This window comes from Natator depressus, chromosome 10, assembly GCF_965152275.1.
Source record: "Natator depressus isolate rNatDep1 chromosome 10, rNatDep2.hap1, whole genome shotgun sequence".
NCBI classification, from domain to species: domain Eukaryota; kingdom Metazoa; phylum Chordata; order Testudines; family Cheloniidae; genus Natator; species Natator depressus.
The window spans coordinates 63,193,090-63,212,389 of record NC_134243.1 but is presented as its reverse complement, the minus strand read 5'-3'; the positions used below and the strand labels follow the sequence as shown (position 1 = coordinate 63,212,389).

Genomic DNA, 19,300 nt, shown 5'->3' with positions numbered 1-19,300 from the left:
CAGTTAATCAATTAAGTGAACATTTACATTGTAACTCGTTTCCCTTTAGAATGTTGGTGGATAAAAAAGTGCTATTGTGAAAAGACGACCAGATGGGAGTGAATGATGGTTCTCAAGTTGTCACTCGGCAAATCAAAATCAACCTTCACTGGAACATTAAAAGGTGCATCTCTTCCCCCAAATACCTGCCTTCCTTCCAAAATTTAGTTTCCTGTTCTCACTCACTGTGGGTTTAGAGTTGTTCAATAATAGTCACATGCAATTTGCATAGTGAGAAATATGCACTCTTCTTATTCTTAAAAATAATGAACCATTTTTGCTAAAGTTTTATTAAAAACAAAGTCACCTGCAGGCAGAGACCAAGCATGGAAAATTTTAACCTAAAAGGCGAAAGGTTCAGAAAGATAGGAGCAACTGACCAAAGACCCTTTGAATGGAGAAGAGTAGGCAATCTGAGCTTGCTTCTGCAAGGTATTTCGGCATGCACGTAATTTTAAGCAGAGTAGTGCCACTGAAGTCAAGAGACCACTCATGCCTAAAGTTACACACGTATGTAAGTACCTTGATGAATTGGGATCTTATGTACAAGCTTAAATCCCACTGACTTCAGTACTAATTCTTAGAATTAGGCACTGGCTGAAGTGCTTTACTGAGTCAGGATCTAAAGCCCTGTTACATCAGCTATAATATGCCCTGCTACAAAACTTCATAGTTCTACTGTACACAGCATGGTGTTAATTCTCGTGCCTTTCTGAAACAGTGCAGAAGGTCAAATTACAGTTGCTGTTGGAATCACAACTTTGAAAAATGTATGTGTAAAGTCTCAGCTATAATGTGTTAATCTATATTTACATTTTATTTCCTTAGAAAAGTGTTTATCTACTGTTGATGCTGCCAGTAAAATCAAGATGTCCCAGTATGGGTTATCTTCAGCACATATGTCACATTTCTTCTTTCCTCGTTATCGGTTTTATTATTATTGTATGTAAGGATTGCATATATTTCCATATTTGGTCTGCTGCTGTAACATCACAATAAGGTACTATGAAATAATATAGATTAATGTAAAAGTGGAGCAGCGATGGGAGGATTCTTTTCATTATAATTCAAACCTATTGGGACATTGTGGGTTCACAATTTAGCAAAAAAGACAAAGTCAAGTCAGGAAACTTCCACTGATAACTCAAAAATATTACAGAAGAGTCACAGCTAAAAGGCACTTATACGAGGTACCAAAAAAAAAAGAGAGAGAGAGAGAGAGAGAAACAACATTTTGTCTGAAATGGGCACTTATCATCCCTCGCATGATACCAGATCAAGGTATGAGTAAGGCTCTTTGAAGCTGAAATGTCATTTTGTTGACTGTTGACCCTCCTATCTTTCTTGCACCTTGGAAGTGATTTTGTTTAAGTGCCTTTGGGATGTTTTCTTCTACAGTCTTTGTTTGGTTATTTATTTTTGATTTACCAGAGGATATTTGCTGTAATTATCTTTGTTCCTTTTCGGATCTTTGGATAGTGTTTTCTGGGGGATATTTCTAATGTCAGAATGCCCCTGAAAGCAGTCATCTTTCTGTTCACATTTCCCTTTTACAAATTAATCTCCATTTATACAGGAGTGCATCTTAGATTTTTTTTCTGGACAGCGAGCTAATATTCATCCACAGAACTGACCTTTAAGGTTTATTTTCAGTTCAAAGGGGAGAAAAAAACATCAGATATCAAGGATGGGTGGAGAGAACATACGTGAACATCAAGCCTATCTAACAACAATGTTCCCTGTCCATGTTGTTCCTATGAAGTACCGTGTACAGCAGTTTCAGAATGAGGAGGAAGGAGTAGGAGTATTCTTGCTAGATTTCAGCATCCTTTCATTATCATTTCTCTGTCTCCCCAAACTCTTGTACATTTCTATCTCCCTAAACTCTTGTACATTACCCTATCAGAGCAGTAGGATACCAAAGGGGAGAGCTGGGTTCTAAGTGTCATTAACAACAGAGATGATCATCTGTTCCTTCCACTCTCAACTTGTTCTTCTCATGGGGATTCGTTCAGTATAGAATCAAGGAGGCACGTGCATAGACAACATTTTTTCATACTCTTGGGGAAAAAGCAATATGTTTAAACACACAAAGAGTGTGTTTGTGTGTGTATAAACATCCTGTTCCCCCCACCCCACCCCCCCAAGGATGAAAAACTGTTCTTTGAAACTTTTAGAACTTCTCAAAAACTTCTAAATGTTTTCGGGAACAAAAATTGTTTTGGAGTTTGCCCACTCCATGTGGAAAGTCCTTCAAGAAAAAAAAAGTATTTATTTTTAAGGAAAAGGTATGACAATGACCATCTACTTACCAGGTCTGTTAGACACACATTAGGAGTTCTCACTAACATGCATGTAAGGCACAAACATAAAGTTAGCAATCTTCCAAAATGATCTTAACTTTTGTAGATTACTCCTGAATAAAGCTTAATGATTTAAATATCATTGCAAACTATATTTTCCAGATTCAGCATATATTTATAACTATTGTGGCCAACTTCCTGCCCTGTTGTTAACACAAGGGAACAGATTGTCATTTACATTTCCAGAGCAGTGTTGTCTACATATTCACCTCTTTTCTGAGGTTGACGTCAGGCATTTGAATGATTTGTTACACAGTAACTACCTTTTCCTTTATCTTTTTTCAGAAAAAAATAATAAAACTTGGCCATATCTACAGTGTGCCTACTAGAGATATAGAACAGATGTTCTAGTTTCTGTGTATGGTTCAAGGCTTAACAAAATTACTCACTTTTAGCAGATAACAGAATCCTAACCATCTGCCTTAAACTGGGATCAGATGTCCACTGTCTGAGCAGATATTTTATCCAAAGGTAGGTGTATTTGCCTTCCAGTTCTACCACTATGATAGGGGAGGGCTGGGAGCAGCAGTACGGATACACAGTGGTTCCATATGATCCCAGTGACATTTGCAGGGAGTATGTAGTGTGTTCCCATGGATCTCTAGCATAGGGCGGTTTATATGGCTGTCACCCCTGCTCATTCTACACTTCCACTGGTCGTAAGGTCCAAGGTTACACAACAGTAGCAACCTCAAAGCCTTAGATCTTTCCTGCTAAGGTGTCCTTTTCAGTGTATTATTATGTAGGAAAGGGAGAATAGGATAGAGTAGAACCTGTTGATGCCATCATCCTGTATGGTGTTGGCCACTCAATCTAAGTCAAATATTTTTGTCAAACCGGTTTAGGACATTTAATTACAGGGTCTGAAATATGGTCTCAGTGGGATTTATTCTTTGAAAACAGTTTTCAAAATGTCCTCAAATATGAATGATGCTGTTCTGTGGTGAATACTTGTGGGAACCATCCTCACTCTCATCTATCACTGTATTTTAGCATCCAAAGTAAATATTCCTTAGTCTTCTAATAAGTAAATAACTTAAAGGGTGTGTGTGTGCGCACACACCCACACACATGTATGTCTGTGTGTAGAGAGAGATGTAGATTTCAAGGGATATGAAAAGTATTTCCTATATGGAGTTTTAAAGGGAAAGCAGCTGCATAAGTGAAGATATTCAGGAAAGAGTTCAGATCTGTTAAAATATTCAGACACTACGGTGTCCCTATTCAGAATAGCACTGTACAGTATATATGAAAACCAACCATAAGTTAAATCTTCTCATTTTACTCCTGGCAGCTTTTTTGGAGGATTAACAGTATACAGCTGTAGCATTAAACAGTTTTAAAAATCCAGCACTTGAAATATATCAGAATAATACAGGTTCTCTTTAAAATACAGTTGGCTTATTACCACAGATGAGCTGCAGATGTAAAATTTAGCTATTTAAAGACAGATTTTTTTTGTCACCACTCTTGGAATAGCTGAAAAATCTTGTTTGTGCCAGGACCTAAGCTGGAATTGTAGAGCTGCTCCATTAGTACCCATAGCATTTTTGTCTTTTTTAAGTTGAGTGTTTTCCCCTTTTTGTTTTCCTTGCCTCACATTTGGCTCTTTCCTACTGGTGTCCATAGCAGCATCCCACTGGTAGTCTGCAATGTTGCTGCAATGGAATTGTGCCTGTGGAGGCAATAGAATCAGTGATGTATGGGGAACACAGTTCAAGGTCATTCTACTTTTTTCCCCTTCAGCATGATATCTCTCCATGCTCTCTCAAATCCTGGTAATCCTGATAATGCATGGACTCATTCTGTTTTTTCTAATACATCAGTAGGAGACCAATAAAAGAGAGCTAAGCAATGAGAGTTAACTATACCCTGTAGCTGCAGGTAATGTATTTACTGTAGGACATTTGAGTTGCCTTCAAATGTTCTTAAGTGTTGTTCAGACATTTTACTTAGTTTTTATTGCTATTGTAAAAGCTGTAAAAATGTTAAACAAGCTGATGTTGGTCTGAATATGTCTTTGGGATGCCTTACTACTGGCTCATTTAAAACTATTTAGTTATTTGTGTCTCCAGGGGCAAGGCACTATCCACATACCAAGAAGCCACAGTCCCTACCCTGAAGAGCTCCCAATATAAGACAAGCTCCATACAAGCGGGCAGGGAGAAGGATACAGTCAAAATATGCATGATATTTCTATATAGATGTAGATATATTTATATATTTTGTACATCATTATGTAAAACATGTTAAAAACATTCAAGTTGCAATATCAAGCTCTCCAAAGTTAGGAAATGCCAGAATTGAAGCTGCCTGTGCAACCTTAATTCAGCCCCCCTGTGTGTATACATTATGATGCAGTCTTTAAGTATATGATTATATGATCACATGCCATTTTTACCATGGAATCCCTCCCTCTTTCAGTGCACACAATGGGTGCTGTGCACTGAAAGTGCAGCTATTCAGTTCTTCTTTTGATCATCATTCAGTGCGTGGAGGGCCCTTCTATTCTGCATGTTATCTAACCCCCACTCTGAAGACAGAATTATTAATTTCCTCATAGGCTTTTCTATGGTGCTCATCACTCTAGTATCTGAGTGCTTCATAAATATTAATTAATTTATTTTCACAACTCCCCCGTGAGATGAGGTGATATTATTGTCCCCATTTTCCAGATGTGGAACTAAGGCACAAAAGATTAAGGTCAAAAGTATTCACTAATTTTGGATATCCAATCTAAGATGCCGAGGACTTGATTTTTCAGAAAACTTAATATTGCATAGTACTTTATATGTTCAAAGCAGGGCTCCCATTGATCTTAGCTTCAGCTATGAGCGCTCAGGACTTTTGCAAATCAGACTCCAGGTGTCTCAAGTTGGGTACCCAGAAAGTGAGGACCACACAGTGGCCACCTGTGAACATTTTGGTTTACATGACTTGCCCAATGTCATAGAGGAATTCTGTGGAAGAAGCAGGGATAGACTTCAGTGCAGCATTCAACTGACTTAACTAGGAGACTGCCCTTTCTATTCCTGCAGCCCTCTGCCTTATTCAGCCTTAGGTAGACACTTAAGGTATGTGTCCAATGAAATTACACCTACAGTATCACAAATTAACAAGAAATTATAAATTCCTCCTCACCCAATCAATGCATCAGAACTGTCAATAACTTCTCCACTAGAACAGTCCAAAAAGGGGAATTCCTGCAAACCGGAATTTTCATTTCAGAAAAACCAAACCACAGTGTATCTGAAACAAAAATGTGCTTCCTAGATCCCTGGCAGCTGTCAGGGATCCAGGAGCAGCTGCCCTACCGGGCTGCCCAGCTACTGCTAGCTGTGAGCTAGCTGCCCCAAGAGTTGGGCCGCCCAGGGAGCCAGCTGGCTAGATAGTCTGATTCTGTGGCTGGGAGCCTGAGACCCCCAAGTGAAGCCAGGGCTCTCAGGGCTTTCAGGCTCTCCAAATCCAGTTGATGCTCTCAGGCTCTCTGCTGAAGTGCCACAACTTGAGCCAAGTCTCCCTCCAAAGCAGCAGGGAGTCTGGAAATCCTGACAACCCCAGCTCCCAGGGCTTCCAGATGCTCTGCTGAACAGCTGGGAGTCTAGACCCTGGCACCCATGGCTTGAGCTGGGGTTTACAGCGTTTCAAAGGCTGCTAGGCTCTTAGCCCTGAAAAGCAGGGATCCTGAAAGCCCTGTGAGCCTCAGCTTGACCAGCAGTTTTCAGGATCCCAGTGTCCCTGCTCTGTTGCAGGGACCCTGTAAGCTCCAGGCTCCTGGCCCTGGGACAGACTGCATGGTGGAGCTACCCTGAAGCTGTGGACCCTACGAGTCATGTGGGCAGTCCACACATTGGAGCCACAGACCCCAGAAGCTTTGGGTTCCTGGGGTCCTTTCAGTGAAAGTTTGGTTGAATCCAACTTGATTTGATGAGAAAACTTGGGTTTGATAATCAGCATTTTGGAAAATTTCCCGTTAGATTTAATCCCCACAAAACCCACATCTACCCTCCTATTTCACCCCTTTCTCAAAAAGCATGGGAGAACTGATAAGCCTTTCTACACACCATGAGGGTCAAGAGACTGGGGATCTGTCAGATGAAGAAGAGCAGCAACCTCTAGAGAAGCAGTTCAGTTACAATACTTAAAAATATATTTAGAAAATACTTAGAAAAGTATTTTCCCTCACTTAGTTTGGGGGATTATTATTTTGAGTGTCACTGCTGATCTCAATTGCCATGATACCACACAAAGAGAATAACAGTGTTGTATACAGACAGGATTCCAATTATTGAGAGATGTAGAATACCCTGTCTAGGGAAGTGGTGGAAGCCCCATTGCTCGGGGGTTTTAAAACTAGACTGGACTAAACACTAAAAAAAAAACAAAAACAACAACCTTGGAGACAATCCTGCATTGGCAGGGAGATAGCGAGGATCATTTGATAAGTATGTTCCCTATCTAACTTACATATTATCATCATAATTTCTAATAGAGTAGCTACTAGAAGTGCCTGCTGAAATAGAGGCCTCATTGAGCTAGGTGTTGTACAGATACTTAAAGATAGTTGCTGCCCTGAAGAATTTACACTCTAAATAGACAAAGCAGAGGCTGGGTGTCTGGCCTCTCTCCCGCACATGGCTAAGCGGGTGTTATGGAGATATGCCTCACTTTCCCCTTTGAAGTCAGTCACTGTTTCGCCCAGTGATGAGCTGCCAGAAGCTGAACAACCGGTTCCTTTAGTCGCTCCAGGTCTTCGGCAGCACTGAAGGACCTGCCGCCGAAGTGCCATCGAAGACCCAGAACGAGTGAAGGGCCCGCCGCCGAAGTGCTGCCGAAGACCCAGAACGAGTGAAGGGCCCGCTGCCGAAATGCCGCCGAAGGCGTTTAGTGCCGCCAGGTGAGTACAAATTCACAGGGGGAGACTAGAGCTCAGGCAGGACGGGCAGGACAGGAGTTTGCCCACCCCTTTAACAACTGGTTCTCAACTGACTGCAAAATTTAACAACCAGTTCTAAACCAGCTGAAAAATTTAACAACCGGTTTGCGTGAACAGGTGCGAACCGGCTCCAGCTCACCACTGAAAATAACCATTTTGCTACCTAAAGATCATGTTCTGAGTGTGCATATTAACTGCTTTTCTTAATTGCAATAAGCCAAATAAAGTGCTATATACTCTTGGCCATCAGTGAACCTAGTTGACTTTACAGTCGAAATGAGGATTAGGGGGCAGTTTAAAATCTGACAAACCGAAAACATCCTCTCTCTGCAAAACAAACCTCTTTAAAGCCCTGATTCACCAAGGCACTTACCCCTTAGTGGTACTACTCGTGTACTTAAAGTTAGGCATGTGCTTAAGTACCTTCCTGAATTGAGACCAAACTTCTCCACTTGTTAGGTATGTCGTGGCTCAATCACAATTTTAAAACTAACTTTAGCACATTCATATTATGGTATAGAAGTCTAAGTCCATCCTGGTATGAAATTCATGTTGGCATTTAGGTGTGCCTAACTCCCACCACTTTTGACGGGAATTAGACACCTAAATACCTTTAAAAATGTTGTCCCTATTAGGGCCTGCTGAGAACTCTTTGCAAATTGCAGAACTCCAGAGCCCATACAGAGCCCTATTGAGCCCAGTGAGGCTCTGTGAGAACACAGGGGGCCTGCCTATGCACAGGTTGTTGCTTGACTGGGGCCACAGGAAATTGCAAACTGAAGAAACAGCAGATGAATATGCTTGAAAATTAGAGCTGAGTGAAAACTGGAATTTCTGTCCTGTAAGAAATTCCAACAGTTTGCACTTGTTTTCATCACAAATCTGGATGAAATGCTGAAATTTTTGTGGAATGAAAAGTTAGAGAAATTTTACATTCAGAAATGATGAAACATTTGGTTTTGAATCAATTTGTCATTAAACTGAATCTGCCTCAGGTGCCATGTTGCCTCATGGGAGTTGTAGTTCAGGTGGCTCATTCTTCCCTATGGGCTGAACTCCCTGGCCTCAGTAGAGTACCATGATGCACCACAGTCATGTGACGTTGCTGGAACTCTCTTTCTCCAGTTTTCTTCCTAAACAGAATTCTGACAAGATCAACGAGATTTTGTGAAGCATTTCAATTTCAGTGGAACCAGGGTGACCAGATACCAAGTGTAAAAAATCGGGACAGGGAGTGGGGGGTAATAGGTGCCTATTTGAGAAAAAGCCCCCAAAATCAGGACTGTCCATATAAAATCGGGACATCTGGTCACCCTAATTCCAACAGAATGCAGTTCTATCAAAACATCTCTGACCAGCTCTAGACAGTCCCCTTAGCTCCCAGTCTGAACGTCATCCTAAGCATTATCTTTGTTTTGGTTTATAAGCACTCTGACATTGGGACCATGTGTTTATCTTTCCAAAGAACTGGAATTCTATAAATACGAAATAATAATAATATAAGGTAAAAGCATATGCAAAAAGTTCATGTATGTAACAAAGTTTGAGATTTAGACGGAACAAAATTAAGAAATTCTGTTTCAAGGTTCTCATAACAGCCTTGATTCTGCTTCTTATACACATGCAATACAAAAGATCTTTCATTATAGGATCACAGCACAGATGCAGAAATATAAAATGAAACAGACATACATCTCATAAGGTTGTAGGAAAAAGTGCTGTTTCAACAAAAATCATATACCATATATTTTAAAAAAAATAGTATACCAGCCAACTTACTTACACAGTATTACTGCAGGAATAATATTACAATTCTGCATAAGTAGTCATATAAAATGTTTGTGATTATTATAGAAAGTTTAGCTCCCTTCCATTAAATAACATGTATTGTTTGCTTAATATGGCATATTGCCCACTGCTATATGGTCATGAATTAAAAAGCCTGTTGCAATACATATTCACAAGGAGGCAAAATTTAGTATTGCTCTGGGAACCTTAACTGAATTTCCAGATTTCTTTCATGCATTAAATCATAATCTGCATTTATGTTACTTTTTTTCACATTAATTTAAGATAAAATTACTGTTTTCTAAAAAATCCCAAACCCTTTAGTATAGTTTTATTGTATATAACTTTAACCTGATCACTGGAATAATTTCCACAGATATTGAGAGACATAGCAAAAAATTTTATTTTTACATCACATTTCAGATAATTTATCATTTCTCTTAAGCGTTCTTAGGTCTGCCAGACATACTTTTCCTACCATGATATATTAGTATAAAGCCTGGATTTCTATTTTGCTTTTATTCTGAACTTAGGAAAAGTAGCATTCTTCTCCATTCCATAATGTACATCCAAAATCCATTCCAGCACAATACATTATCTTTCTGGATCTCAATTTTAATAATATCAACTAATCAGCTATCTATATCAAATTTAATTATATTATACTGTAGTTAAGGTTTTTGTGAAGTTTCTGTTAACTGGATATATTTTAAATTATAACAGTTTGTATTCAAGTAATTATTTTGGGGGGCTGTTAACTAATTATAAGAGTCTATTTTCGATATAGCTAATTAGCTTATTTAGTAATGAGGGAAATGTGAATACATTTGCCCGGGTCCCCTTGGACATCCTTAAAAATGAGGATGTCACCAGGGGGTTGGTTTTTTTTAAAATAATTCTTAGTCACGTCAGTATGCATCATTTTAATGTGATTGTAGTGATAGCCCTGATGTGCCTGCCAATCCCACTTAATACAGCCACACATCCTGTGGCTGGGTTTGTTGCTGTGTGTGCAACTTGCTGAGACACAAAGTAGTATCCTTGGAGTCCACAGGCATTTCAAAGGAGCCATTTGGAGCTGTGCTGAACTTTTTTCCACGACAAAATCTCTCTCTCACAGTTTTCAGACTTATTCCTGTCACATATTTTTCCTTACAGCAGAGTGACTATTTTCCTATTTTGATGGCTTTGATATCATGGACTAAACATCAAGATAAATATAAATATATTTTGGAGATAGGCTTATCGGTTTCTGTTCCAATTATCATTCAACACTGAAAACTAGGAGTTAGTTTGCTTATCAGTGAGAACGTTTAGTTTGCACCTGCACAAGGAGTTATTGCAGCTGAGAAAGAAATGATATCAGGCTTTCTTTGTGGGAAACTGATGTATATACCATGTTAGGCTTTTGAACAGATCGCTTGTGTTATGTCATCTCAGTGCATCCCATCCCATACATGCAATCTAAGTGAATTAATATTGTGAAGCACCCATATGGCAAAGCACCCGCTTCCTACTGCCAATGTAAAGTAATATTACCTTGGGTGAGCAGGAAAGCAGTTATTTATTTGGACTGTATAACAACTTTTTTTGGTTAAATATTACAGAGAGCCAGGGTTTTCAACAGCAACAAAAAAAACTATACATTAGTGCACAGACATGCAATATCTTTTGAAATCTATGGGGAATGTTTCTATCTGGGGTGGTTGATACAATGTGAACAAACAGCCAGCAGCTCTTTTGTCTCTTTATCACTTTGCACCAATTTTCATCAAATATCAAAAACTTTTGCTGGAGGGAAGAGGTATCTTTGCAGACTCCACATTCCAGAATTTCTGTAAATTGATCTTGCACATGTCTATGGCTGACAAGTGAAATGTGAAAAATCTTTTCTGAATTATTTTTATGGCCTGCAGGAACCCAGTGGAATGGTGAAAAAAGGAGGTCGTGATGAAGTTCAGAAACCAGTGTACAGTGATTTAAAATGATTCCCCAGAATTTTAATATTGTACCCAGTCCAACAGTCCAATTCTAGTGTGTGTCCCACTGGAGGAATAGAGGAGAAATGCACTTTTTTCCCCCCAATATCACTAGTTTTTAACCGGAAACTTGGGAGAGATTTCCCACCCCCACCACTGCAACTGGATATGCAACAAACTTACACAAATTGTTACAAGGTCAAATTTTCAAAAGCGTTTGGGGCCCAGATTTTCAAACGGTTAGTACTCATACAAATTGGGGCCAAGTTTTCTCAGGAGGTCAGTTCCCATTTGGCACCTATATTAGGGGCAGAGTTTCAAAAGTTTGGCACACTGAAGCTCTTGCAGTGGCACTTTTGACTAGATTTTCAAAAGATCCACTCATTTAGATCCACTCATCTCACTTACATGGGAGATGAACTGTTCTGAAAATAGCTGTAGGCACTGAGCCCTTCTGAAAATTCTGACCATAATGTACAGAAAATAGGCCAGATATCACAATATTTCTAGTGCTTTCAATAGCCATTTGGTACACTCTTAAAATTCATCATTGTGTATTTTTCTACATTTCTCAGATAAGAACTTGTAAACCTATAAATAGACAGTTTCCCATCTGCACTCTTCAGGGTTTGTACTTAAAGAGGGCTCAAATCAAGACACTCACTGCTGGTTTATTGACAGTTAGAGCTTCCCCTCCACCCTGCAACTTTTTTCTCCAGAAAAGTAGTAGGAAAACAAAAAATAGCTCTCTTCAGACATAGTTTTCTTCCTCTGTTCCCTCATTGACTTATAAACACTCGGATACAATGCTTTCCTTGTGTAACATTTTTATCAATAAAGTTTCACACATTAGAATCTAGAGATGCCGAACAGAACACAGATCAAAATAATCTGCTCTTAACTTCATAAAGGTAAAATAAGGAAAGCTTTATGAAAATAGACCAAGCACACAATATCAGGGACCTAAATGACTGGTCTACGTATACTAATTACATTAACATCTTCTTGAAGTGACAGTATACATAGTCAACCGGATCTTTCAGAATTAAAGCTTATTAGACTTTACATGGAATTGCAACTGATGGCATATTTATTTACCTGGGTCTTACTTACCAACCATAAAGAATAAGAAACATTCTTATATGAAGTACTGTAATTTGGACATCACTAGCCATGGCTGCATAAACTGCAACCCTACAAACCCACAGTACATTAGCATAGTGATCATATTGATTCTATAATACTAAACTACCATAAAAGTAATTACATTTCACAATGATCACAACACTAAATATTTAGGGGATGACTATATGCTATATTAAGCCATTTATAATTAGTCAAACTACAAAAGGTTTTCTGTTTGTCCATGATTTATCCTTGGTGTGAGGCAGTATTTTGAAGGTAAACCTATTATTATATTTTTTTTAATCTGTAGAAGGCTCATTAATTCCCCCCGCACACAAATACCCGATCCGTTCAGTTAGTACAAAGGCAATGCAAGGAGAAGGAGAAGTTTCAATATGCAGCTATACAAGAGTGGAGTGAATTCAGGCAACTAGAAATGTGGGATTGAGCCACCTGCAATAAGAGAGTTATGGTCATTCTTCATCTCTCAGGGCAGCAGGGATTAGGTTTAGCATGTTAATTCAGTATGGAATAAAATGGCTTAAAGCCTTCACATAATGCCATAAATACAGAAAGTGCAGCATGCTCTGTGCAGAATCCTTGTCAATTGCAAAATGCAATGTACAAATATGTTAGTGAATTACACACCAACTCCAGTTTGTACTGCTAGCATTGGATTTTATTATATATACTGTGCAGTGCTATACAATGGATATTTATCCCTTGCTTCCCTCTTCCCCCTCCCCCAATAAGTCTAGGGTTTAACATACATATGGAGCAAATAAAGATGTTTTGTTTTCTATCTCATAATTTGCAGATATAGCTGTGTATAGCCAGGCTATTTCACATATATATATATAAAGTCAACAGGGGTTACAGGAAAGACCCTGTGTGCTATGCAGCATATACAACTTGATTATGTGGCAGAAACCTTGGAATTATGCAGTACTGCCCTTCCCCAACCAATCCCAGTACAATCAGTACAGTTTCTCTTCTGATTTGATATTCAATTTTATTTCTTTTTGGCTGCCCCCCTTTTTTGGTCAGATAGAGGGTGGGGGTATATCTGCTATTTTTCTCCTCCGCTGGGACAGGAACAGAAATTAAGTATGGGCAGAAAGGTGGTGGGGGCTGTTTTGTCATTCTAACAACTAGCTCCTCCACTACATCCCCTTGCACTGTCTGCCACCACATCCAACAAGGATGGACAACTATGGGAGATTACTGTTTCTCCTGGAATGGATCAGAAGTGAACTAGTTGACAACGCTGCTGTTTAAAAATCATTAGGGTTCAGTTCTAATAGTCTGTTGAGAGTAATAAGGACAATTCACACTTTTCTCAGAGTTATTATTTTCTGCAGATTCTAGTAAGTTTTCAATATTTTGAAGGCTTTCTTCTCAATCGTAAGGGCTAGGGACTTAATTTTTTAAATTAAAGTTTTGATTCTGGAACACAATTACATGGAAAACTGAAAAAGAATGGTGATTATGTGGCAATTCACATGCCTGCATAATCACATTATATATAGGGGCTTGAACATAGCCAATTTAAATCAGAGACAAGTTTTTTTCTTCTTCTAGGGAAATACATAATTCTGAGTATAGATATGTAATGCCTTTCAAACAATAACTTATGAAACCTCAAAAAACTTTTAGCGGGAGGTAAGGCATTTATCGGAATTGCCATTGAAATGCAGCCATCTCAGGAAGAGAAAATATTAGTTGATTAATAACTCCCCAGAACTCTACTCAACACTCAAAGATAGCAGTGAAGTAAATCCATTTGGCTGAGAGATTTGAACATGTGTTTGAAGTTTGCCTCTAGCAATGGGCAAACTCACATATCCCCATCTCCAAGCAGGGAAACAGGCCATTCAAGGCAAAAGGAATAGGACAACATACATAGGAAAAAGGGACGTTATCAGATGCTGTTTCATGGACGTGCCAAGTAATTGGAGGATGATGCACAACAGCTCCTGGATTCCCACTACTGACAACGTAGAGACAGGTCTGTAAGCCACACTCTGGTAGCGCACGCTGCACTATTCTGTTAAGTATCGCCAATGGCCTGGTGTCAAGGCTGTGCCTGAGAGGTTCCCTGTGCCTCCAGTCAGCAGGTATTTTAACCAAATAGTTTTGGCAGCCCCCTCACTAACCTTGAGAGACCTGGCCTCCTGTTGTCCTAAGATCTGCTGTACAGGTGACGATTTCACAGCATCTCAGACGTGGAGAATGTGAATACATCCACTACAGCCTCTATGCACGGGCCAGGATATGGATTGTAGGGAGCATGATAGAGTAAACACTGCACTTCTCTAAACTAGTGCGTTTGTATGCACATTTTCATTTTCTGCTCTGCTTTGTGCTTCATGAGACCATTTGGCCCTCTGTGTCTGGAAAAAACATAGTGCCAAATTCCGTTCTCAGCTACATGGTACATAATCAACTTCAGTGGATTTACTTAAGATTTACACCATTGTAACAGAGCAGAAGTTGAATCAGAGCATTCTTTCCCTGCTATGTACAGAAAAAACAGATTTAGAGATTTTTATGTGTATTGGATAAAGAAGTCTAAAGATATACAGTAAATACATCCTAATAGTATAAAAAAATTATTAAGGTAACAACAATTCCAATTTCAAAATCTGTTTTATGACCTTGTTTAGTTACACTCTGCAACACAATTAGACTCTATTTTTATTTTGAAATCATCTAGTAATAACTCTGAAGAGTCCAAAGATTTTTTAAGCAGTCCTAGAAATCTTTAAACATATTTCAGCTAAATTGCTCACCCAATCCTCAGCTGTAGTTCTAACCTTTATTTTTGCTGCTCTGTGAGATTCATGTGAAAAGCCACCATAGCCTGAGGTTTTGAAGTTGGAAGATTATGCTTTGGCCCTCTGGTATGTACTTTTGTCAGTTTTCTAATCTCTGTATGAAGTCCTCTGGCTTTTAAGAGAGACCAACTGACGTTCCCTGAAGCATGTATATTCTGTCAGCAGCAAGAAAGAAGTTAGCCATTGTCATTTACAATCTAAAAGTTTTAATCTCTTTATTTTCAAATTAATTAGTCTTATTAGCTTAATTGCATGAACCAGGTTCAAAGTACAGGAACTGATGTCATCTGCCTTCTACAACTGTCTATAGACCAAAGGCTGTATAGACCATGTCTGCATGCAATACAGACTTTCAGCAGAACCAGACACCTAAAATGGCTTAAGAGATAAAATCCCTTAAATAAGCTTGAGACAGAATTTATTTAAATGTCTAATTCTAAATGTACTTATGCTTAGTAGTAATGTTTACCATCTGCCTGACTCTGGCTGTTGAGGTAATTGTAAAGCTATAAATAGCCGAACATATGCTGCACATATTTGGGCCTTAAATACAACAGCCTTGTGTAAAACAACTGGAAATAATAATAATAATAATAAGTGATCTAAATCTGGGCATTATTCACAGTGAGTCAAGAAAAGATCATTAAAGGTTTTAGCTGTTGTGTTGCCTGTGATAAATACTCCTCCCTAGGCATGTCTGAGACTATGGCATTGCTTACAGGCCCAATTCTACAAGTTGTTAGTCCTGTCTGTGACTCCAACCCACAGAAAACAACATTTCAGTTGTATGCAGCAGACACCTTCAGAGAATAATACAGATTGAGACCAAATTGCAAACTGAACAAATATATATATTTAAGTCTGTAAATGACTAATGCTGACATTTCAGTCAATGCTCCCTCTCCTTTTAAAGACTAGAGCGCTGGAGAATGATATACAGCTGCAGAAATGCCTAAAGCCTAACTTGAAAGGACTGTTTTATATTTGAATTAGATTATTCTTGTGTGTCTCATACCTATAGTCACACTAACAGCAGTCATAAAGCTATTGCATTGATACAACTAAAAATAGTATTGATACCAGTAATCTGTTGGAACACCATCCCACTAATCATAATTGCCCATATGTGTCCTCCTGGAATAAAACTATAGGGAGAGGAACAAAACACTCCAGAAGTCATGCAACTATTTAAGTGTGCCTCAGGGGTCACACTCTTCCCCTGCCTCCTCCCCAACCACAAACACTGTGAAGAACCATCAGAAATGTAGAGCTACTGAGAAATGTGACCCTGGAGACCACAGGGTTAAGGACAGGAATGTGATCATTTCCTTCCACAGGCGATGGCTCTTGGGAAGGAAATCCCAGTGATGATCTCCTCATCTGATACTGTCATTCCTCTGTATGTGTGTGCGTGTACGTGTGTGTGTATGTATGAGAAAGAGAGAAAGAGAGTGAGTGAGAGAGATTGCTCTTATGTGGAGCCACCCCTAAAAGTGGTGGATTCCCAGGTGTTGGCATGGAGACCATATATCTTTACACTGGCTTTCACCCCCCCCCAATGGACCAGACTGCCCTGGAGCTGCTCTACTGGAGACATCTCTGGACATGCTGACACCTAGGGACCTGGTGTGGGTGGGGAGAGGAGAACTCAGTGAAGAAAAATACAGTCCCAGATTAGACAGGAAATGATGTGGGTCCTATGTAGTCCTGCCCCAGGCAAGGCCAGTCTTTGCCCCATCCCTACCAGAGATACTGGAACTAGTAAAAGGAGATGGTGTTGAGGAGGTGGCTGACTCATCATCCATGCTGGAAGAGAGGGAGAAACTCTCTGTGAAGAATTGGGAGGCTAGGCGGGAATGAACTGGCCTTAAGGTTTCTTACTGAATCCTGGCTGGATTCATGGAAGGTCCCCAGTGCTATTGGCTGCAGGCACTGCACTCTGTGTCACAAGTGCAGAGGAATAGTGACTGATGTTTCAAGCACTATTAACTAATCCCCGCCATTTGTGTAGGCTTTAGTTTATGTAAGCAGCGGGACATGTTAAACAGATTGACTCTTCTTCAGCTTCTTTTCAACCTCGCCACTTCTGCTCTTTTTACAAGCAGCCAATTGGCTGCACACTTATGTTATGAAAGGAAAAGTAGAGAATGTATAAGTGACATCTCATGTTGCTGTCATTCCCCTGCATATGGGTTCCTTCCACCTATCCAACGGTTTGGCTCCCCTCTGCACCAGATCAATGATAATTCCTCTTCGGCTAAATCCAGAAAGTTGCTATGGGCATCTGTTTCTGCACCTGCAGAGCCTGTACCTGTAGAGCCTTATAAGATTCAGGCCTCTCCCCCCATATTAGTCAACATAAATATGAAAAAGCTGTTGGGAGAACTAGTAAAACAACATGGGTTAAACAGTTCTTAAAGTGATCTGAACAAGGGTGTGTGGGCTCCCTCCCTTGCCCACGTGAATGGCATTGGCTCCGGAGGGAGGGCAGAGAGCTCTGACTGCTTCCTGCAGCATCTCTGCTTGGCTGCTTGTATCCCAGGAGGTAGGGAAGTAGGGTGGGCAGCCAATCTTAGGGCAGCCAGGCAGGACTGTAATGTGTGACCCTCAGCCACCTGGCTGGAGATGTAGACATTTTATTTGCCAGGTCTGCGACCCCTGGCCCCAGGTGCACTTTACCCCTGGCCCCAGGTGCAGTCTGCTCCCAGCAAAATGTCTCCTTCACAACAGATGGGTTGCTAAACTTCAGCCCAGGTAAGAATGAGGATATGCTGGTAGGCAGAGGGAAGTGCTTGAGAGAACTCCCCTCCCCGTAGTCTCCCTGTTAATAGACTATCACATCCCTCCTCTGCCTTGGGGTCCTTTAGACTCAGTGCTAGTAGACTCTCATATAAATGTGGGGGCAAAAGACACCCAGTTCCATCTGCGACTGGCCAGATGACTGTGCTCCAACCTATCAGACAGCCTTGGCCAGTGACCCAGGCCTTCATGAGCACCATGCTTGATTGCTGTAACTCACTAGTACAAAAGGCAGCAGCCTCTCTGCTTAGCAACACATGTGGGAGCATCACTCCAGCGCCCTCCTCACAGCCCTGAGCCCTCACTGAATGCAGAGTCCAGTTCAAGCTCTGGGCCCTGATAGTCAAAGCCCTCCATGGGAGGCTGAAGAAGATACAGCTGCCAATGCTCTGGTATACCCTGCTACTTGAGATGTTACACAGAGAGAATGGAGGCTGGCAATGGGAACACCAGCCCAAAGTGAGGCTGCAGGGATCCCGTTTTCGTGTAGACTTAGCAGAAGGAAAATGGAGGTGAGGTGGGCTGAGTGAGACAAAATTGCAGAGGGGTTGAAAAAAGTGATGCTGGGGAGGAGGCAAAGAGCAACAGCAAAGGGAACAGAAGCACATTGACAATGGGAGGTGAACTGGGGGGCTATAACTGGAAGGGGATAATGCTTTTTACCTGTGTTGTTAGACTTATTTTCAAATGTTTAAAGAGGAAGTGTTATAAAAATCCTCACATTAATTATTTGCTACTGTATTGCAAGGGTAATATACCAGGCCAAAATGTGGCACACCCTTCCAGGAGTGGCTAGCAAGAACTTCCTCCCTTGCACATTATACATTCTGCACAAGGGTTACTGAGAGCAGAGTATGGTCCTCATTTATTTTATATCAAGTAATGATATGGCAATTTCCAAGTGGGAAAATAAAAAAAGAATAGGCTCATATCAAAGCAAACTGTGCACTTCCTGCCTCTCAAGCTGAAGTTATAACATGTGCTAGAAAGGAGATGAAGTGGAAGCCAATAAACAGCCAGCACATATGGAAAACAAAATGCAAACCCATCCAAATTAATTTTTATTGTCTACATTCTCTTCCCTATGGTTTAACTCTAGCCTCAAGAAAACTAAAATATTTGTTTTTAAATATTGTTAAAGGTTTAAATATTGTTTAAATCTTTTCAAGGTATTGCATTTCTGGGTGAGATGTTTGTTAAAGACAAGATTAATATCTTTTCTGACCTCTAGTGTGGCACGAATCTGTTGAGATTTGGAAGTACCTTCCACTAAGAAGTTGGCTGAAATTGAAAGGATGCCCTCCTTCCTCCACTCACACATTCAGTTTAAGACACTTTAATTTCTTTAATGAAATCAAAATATGCAGGGCCAAATTTAGATGTAGTTTAAGTGGATTCAATACCTATATAAGTCTCCGAGCCTTTTTCAGCAGT

General features: G+C 40.0%; 1 protein-coding gene across 10 annotated transcripts in view; it reads right to left on the bottom strand.

The window, feature by feature from the left end:
* SEMA6D (semaphorin 6D) overlaps positions 1-19,300 on the bottom strand; it is a 271,918-nt gene that overhangs the window by 105,246 nt on the left and 147,372 nt on the right. The window lies entirely within an intron of this gene.